This window comes from Rattus rattus, chromosome 1 (genome assembly GCF_011064425.1).
Source record: "Rattus rattus isolate New Zealand chromosome 1, Rrattus_CSIRO_v1, whole genome shotgun sequence".
Taxonomy (NCBI): Eukaryota; Metazoa; Chordata; class Mammalia; order Rodentia; family Muridae; genus Rattus; species Rattus rattus.
In genome coordinates, this window is record NC_046154.1 from 10,851 (window position 1) to 18,066 (window position 7,216).

Genomic DNA, 7,216 nt, shown 5'->3' on the forward strand with positions numbered 1-7,216 from the left:
TAATAAAAAAAAAATAAATAAAAAATTAAAAAAAAAAAAACATAAGGCTTAGGCCAATGTAGAGAGATAGTATATCTCCCTGTGAGAGTATGTGAGTTGGTAATAGAAGAAAAATGAAGAGCTCTAAGATCCACCTGGCACACCTCCCCAACCACTGGAAATCCTCACTCTAACATCAACCCTGGAAAAAAGTTAGTTTTAGCTCATTAAAGTCACTCCCAGATGTTTTTAATGTTATTCCTTCAATATCCTCCATAAACATATTAAAACTACCACCACCTCTGGTTTAGAAGTAATGTCAAACAATAGTGTTGGCTTGCTCTCTTTTTGAATAATCCTGTTTAGTTAAATGGAAATAAAATATATAAGGAATGAAACAGAACCAAAGATTAAGAGAAGCTCTACTTTTAGGGGCATATCCTATAAATAAATGGGTCATATACCAGCAAAATACACTGATAGAGTACATATATATATTATCAGTTAACAAGTATTATTCCAAAGTAAATCTGCTTTTTATTTGATTCTTTTGCTTTTGTTTAAAACAAAGTCTGTATGTTGCCCAAGGTGGTCTTGAACTCCTGCTTCCCTACCTTGGCTTCCCCGGTGCTAAGATTATAGGTGTGTGCCACCACGCCTAGCTCCCAATGGTTTCCTGTATTTCAGAGGGCATAGACCACACCATGGTATGGAACAGGGGAGGATGGTTCATCCTGGATGGCCACAAAGCCCCTGTGGGGAGCAGACAGCATTTGAAGTAAGCAAATAAAAAGTACAGAGATGAGGCATGACCTGATCCTCCTTACAGGAACCCGAGGCAGCCTTGGGAAGTTGCCAGAAAATGAAGCTGAGGAATGAGAAGAGAAATTCTGTTTTGAACAATGAAGAGACAAGGCTATTATATATCGAATTATGTCTTCACTCCCTCTTTCTATCTCCTGAAATAAGAATTCCCTGGATCTAAATACTTAATAATATCTTTTTAATACAGGAGACTAGTAGTAATGCAGTGACATGATAAAGCTCTCAAAGAGATTCTTTCAAACATGGCTTCAAAACCAATAGTTATTACTAGTCAAACTCAAAGGGGGGAAAACCTTTTAAGCATTCTAGTTCAGAACTGCTCTTATCTCAAGACCTGCTCATTCAAACAGAAGGGAATTACATGCTCTTATTGATACCCTTGTCCTACTTCCAAATTCAGCCAGAATCAAATAGAGAAAAAGATGACAGAATAGAAAGCAATGAAAAAAATAATTTATCTCCACAAAACAAAGGCCATACAGGGCCCTTTAAGAACCAATTTACACAGATGTTTCAGGATTCTTTTTTACCTAGATCAGAGAATGCAGTTTTGAAAGTGCTCAGTTTAATTGATTTGCAACCACACTAACTCAAACCCCAGGGACTCCAATTACACATCGCATCATAGCTAGGGCCTGTGGAAACCACATATCCCCTTGAGAATGCTAGATGCTTTTCACAGTCAAGTGTTATGATTAACTCCAAGTACTTCCTTCAAGAGAGATGGAGGATACCACATTTCTCTTTTCCTCTGTGCAGACTTGAGAAAAATAACTCCATTAAAAATGTGGTATAGCAGCCCATAATAGTAAGAGTGGCTGGAATTCTAGAGAAAGTCAATAAGCTGAAAACAATTCGCTTTTTTCCTCAATTGCCTTAGCCCAATATGCTAATCAGCTAAAAATGGGAGATTGCATTGTCTCTTCTACAGCCTACAAGTTAATTGCTTTGAAGCACCAGAGATAGGTCTCAGATAGACCAAGTGCTTATCCCAGAGATATAGAAATTTTTTAGGAGCCATGAAAACTTCAAGCACTTTCAAGTGGTTTCAAGCACATTAGTCCTGCTTTACACAAAGCGTAATAAATCTGGTGGATGGTAAAAAATAATAACATTGTTAATCCCAACAGCTTGGATGAGAATCCTCCACAGCAGCAATCCAGATTGATTTAATGCCCTTTGGACAGTATGAGTCAGTTCTTTCCTAGAGGACTAATGGATAATCAGCATCTCATTTAGGCCCCATTCACTCTCCCCTTTGATTCTGCATGAAGAAAACAAGCCGATGGTTTCCTGGGATCCGGCCTGAAATAATGGCCTTAAGTGATTGTGCTCCCATAGAAAGGCCTTAGCTATTACAGAAAACCCAGGGCCGAGAATCCCTTTTACCTAATATTTATCAGATCTCTTTGGTAATTGATACAGTCTTGAGAAAATAGCAAAGGGTCAGTGAGAGCCAGAGAAAATCAAAATTTTGGCATAGTTTGAGGAAAACAGTGTTTATTTCTGCTTTCAAATAAAAACAACTCAACATTTGAGCATCAAGCCTATACTTAATAACTTGGATTGGAAATCTACCTTACATAATACAATCTTTACCCTTAATGCTGATTTATTTTTTAATAAATGTAAATCTATTTATATTTACTTATTTTTGGAAAGCAACAACTGGATTCAAAATGCTTTAAGAAAATGTTATCTCAGAATCACACTGAGACAATGAGGAACTGTTTGCAATGGACAGATCATTTACAAACTGAAGGTGAGTATTCTATTTTAGAATAGTTTATTTAAGGACTGAGCAGTAAACAAATAATTCTATATCAAACTAATAAACTTTGAATGGATAAAAGCCTTCCTTCTAAGGACATAATAAATGTTGAAACTGGGTGATTAGATACACGGAGGTTCATTGTACTTTTCTTTATTCCTGTGAATATTTGAACAGTTTCCATACCATTCATTTTGTTTTGTTTTTCAAAACAGTGTTTCTCTGTATAGCCATGACTATCTTGGAACTCACTTTTTGGATCAAGCTGGCCTTGAACTCAGAGATCCACCTGCCTCTGCCTCCCCAGTGCTGGAACTAAAGGTGTGCACAGCCACCATCCTGGTAATAAATTTACTTTTTAAGACTTTGCATAACAAAGGTAACTTTGAGATCAGCCTTGTAAATTATTATTAATTTGAAATTACTAACATTAATATTAAAGCGTTGACTCTACTTAAAGTTTATTATTAACACTCCTAGACCCATGAACTTCCCAAACTCAGCTTGCCTATATTAAGCTAGGGGCAAGGGTAATTAGGATCCTATGAGGCCAAAATTTGCTCTGGTTCTAGTAAAAAAATAACCAAGAGAGGGGAGGGGAGAGACTACTGGGGCAGGAGATAAAGGGCTAGCTTTGAAATCCACAGCTGTTTTGATGGCAACACCTGCTGTTAGTTTTCCATTTCCAGAGGGATTCATTATGGAAAGTGTCCTACATTCTCTTACTTTAGTTCTATCAACCACCATATAAAGTAGGACACTTTCTCATGGTCAGAATAAGCTCAGCTAGATGGAGAAACCATGAGGAACTGTGGCTTTGGTCCACTGCTTTACCATAATGAGGGAAAGACTCTGGTTTTCAAGTATCTTGTTCTCTGGAACAATTCTCAGTTAATCACGTCTCTCATTTGCCTTTGCTGTTCACAGAACATCTTGGAGGCCAAGTAATGAAACTTAGATATTCTCCTGGACCTGATTTTTATTTTATTATTTTTTTAACAAAAGACTATTTTCAAGCAAGAAGCAAAGACTCATAGAAGCAAACTGCACCCTTCCAATGATAAAAGATACCAAATAGAAGAATGAAAAATGTTCTACAAATTAATTCCTTTTAAATCATGTAGGGGATTTTTTTCTTTTATAGAGACTTCTGAAATATTTACAAAAATGATGACATAAAGTGAAATGCTTCTGTGAAACAAAGGAAGCATTCACCAGACCAGAGAAGATAGCCCAACTGGAAAAGTATCTTTTCCAATGATAGACTAGACAAGGGGTTAATATATACAATATAGACTGAACTTTAAAAATTAAACACAAGAAAACAAACCTTCAAGTCAATAAATGAAATAAATAGTTCTCAAAAGAAGAAAATGGTCAAAAAAATCCATTTAATTATTCAATATCCTTAGCATCAAGGAACTATAAATAAAAATTGCTTTCAGATTTCACCTCACCCAAAGTCAGAATGGGTAACATCAAGAAAACAAGCAATAACAAATACTGTTGTGAATAAGGGAAAGTAGGTACCTCTTTCTACCACTAGTGGGACTATGAACTGGTATAGTCAGTACCCAAGTAAGTGTAGATGTTCCTTAAACAACTCAAAATAGATTTGCCATATGAGTCAGTCCTACCATTCGTGTGTGTGTGTGTGTGTGTGTGTGTGTGTGTGTGTGTGTGTATGTGTGTATTCAAAGGACTTTAAGTCAGCATACCACAAATATACCTATGCATTCACATTTATTGTACTACCAAAATAGTTAGGATATGATACCAGCCTGGATATGCATCAATATATGAATGAAAAAATAGAGTGCAAATATAAAAAGGAATTTCATTGAGTAACAAAGAAAAGGAAAATCATAACATTTGCAGGATAGTGAATGTAACTGGAGATCAGAGTATTAAGAAAAAAATCTAGGAACTTCACTGGTCCTGGCCCACAGCTCCCTGCTCCCAAACCCCATGGGAGAGAGCTAGACTTTCAGAGGGGCAGAAACACCTAGGAAACCAGAGGAGACTACTCTCTGCCCACATTTCTGACTCTAGAGGAAAACACCTAGGGCCATCAGGGCACCTTGCACAAGGTTACACAGAAGTGGGGGCAGGGCCTTCTGGTTGCTGCCTTCACTGAAACCTAAAACCCAGCCACGAGGGTTGACTTCAGGCCTGAGACCAGAGGTAAGACCAACTTTTCTACTCCAAGTGACCTGCCTGGTAGACTCAGGACACACGCCCACAGGAAGAGCTCAAAGTCAGTGGATAGGAATGACTACATGCCTGAAAGCAGAACACTCTGTTCCCATAACTGGTTGAAAGACAACAGGAAAGCAGGTCTACAGCTTTCCCGACACACAGGCCTATAGGACAGTCAAGCCAATGTCAGAAATAGCAGAAAAAGGTAACACCAGAGACAACCTGTTGGCAAGAGGTAAGCGCAGGAACACAAGCAACAGAAACCAAGACTACATGGCATCATCAGAGCCCTATTCTCCCACCAAAGCAAACACTGAATATCCAAACACACCAGAAAAGCAAGATCTAGATTTAAAATCACATTTGATCATGATGATGGAGGACTTTAAGAAAGACATAAAGAACTCCCTTAGAGAATGCAAGAAAACACAAGTAAACAAGTAGAAGCCCTTAGAGAGGAAACACAAAAATCCCTGAAAGAATTACAGGAAAATACAATCAAACAGGTGAAGGAATTGAAAATGGAAATAGAAACAATAAAGAAAGCATAAAGGGAAACAACCCTGGATATAGAAAACCAAAGGAAGAGACAAGGAGCCGTAGATACAAGCATCACCAACAGAATACAAGAGATAGAAGAGAGAATCTCAGGAGCAGAAGATTCCATAGAAATCATCGACACAACTGTCAAAGATAATGTAAAATGGAAAAAGCTACTGGCCCAAAACATACAGGAAATCCAGGACACAGTGAGAAGATCAAACGTAAGGATAATAGGAATAGAAGAGAGTGAAGACTCCCAACTCAAAGGACCAGTAAATATCTTCAACAAAATCATAGAAGAAAACTTCCCTAACCTAAAGAAAGAGATGCCCATAAACATATAAGAAGCCTACAGAACTCCAAATAGATTGGACCAGAGAAGAAACTCCTCCCATCACATAGTCAAAACAGCAAATGCACAAAAGAAAGAATATTAAAAGCAGTAAGGGAAAAAGGTCAAGTAACATACAAAGGCAGACCTATCAGAATTATAACAGACTGCTCAACAGAGACTATGAAAGCCAGAAGATCCTGCACAGATGTCGTACAGACCCTAAGAGAACACAAATGCCATCCCAGTTTACTGTATCCTGCAAAACTCTCAATTAACATAGATGGAGAAACCAAGATATTCCATGACAAAACCAAATTTACACAATATCGTTCTACAAATCCAGCCCTACAAAGGATAATAAATGGTAAAGCCCAACACAAAGAGGCAAGCTACACCCTAGAAAAAGGAAGAAACTAATCGTTTTGCAACAAAGATAAGACAAGCACACAAACATAATCTCACCTCCAAATACCAAGATAACAGGAAGCAACAATCACTATTACTTAATATCTCTGAACATTAATGGACTCAATTCCCCAATAAAAAGACACATATTAACAAACTGGATACGTAACGATGATCCTGCATTCTGCTGCCTAAAGGATACACACCTCAGAGACAAAGACAGACACTACCTCAGAGTGAAAGGCTGGAAAACAACTTTCCAAGAAAATGGTCTGAAGAAGCAAGCTGGAGTAGCTATCCTAATATCGAATAAAATCAATTTTCAGCTAAAAGTCACCAAAAAAGATAAGGAAGGACATTTCATATTCATCAAAGGAAAAATCCACCAAGATGAACTCTGAATCCTAAATATCTATGCCACAAATACAAGGGCACCTACATACATAAAAGAAACCTTACTACAGCTCAAAGCACACATTGCACCTCACACAATAATAGTAGGATTTCAACACCCCACTCTCATCAATGGACAGATCATGGAAACAGAAATTAAACAGAGACATAGACAGAATAACAAAAGTTGTGCACCAAATGGACTTAACAGATATTTATAAAACACTCTATCCTAAAACAAAAGGATATACCTTATTCTCGACACCTCATGGTACTTTCTCCAAAGTTGACCACATAAACAGGCACAAAACAGGCCTCAACAGATGCAGAAAGATAGAAATAATCCCATGTGTCCCATCAGACCACGATGGGCTGAGGCTGGTCTTAATAACAATAAAGAAAGAATGCCCACGTATACATGGAAGTTGAACAATGATCTACTCAATGATAACCTGGTCAAGGGAGAAATAAAGAAAGAAATTAAAGACTTCTTAGAATTTAACAAAAATGAAGGTACAACATACCCAAACTTATGGGACACGATTAAAGCTGTGCCAAGAGGAAAACTCATAGCGCTGAGTGCCTGCAGAAAGAAACAGGAAAGAGCATATGTCAGCAGCTTGACAGCACACCTAAAAGCTCTAGAACAAAAAGAAGCAAATACACCCAGGAGGAGTAGAAGGCAGGAAATAATCAAACTCAGAGCGGAAATCAACCAAGAAGAAACAAAAAGAACCATAGAAAGAATCAACAGAACCAAAAGTTGG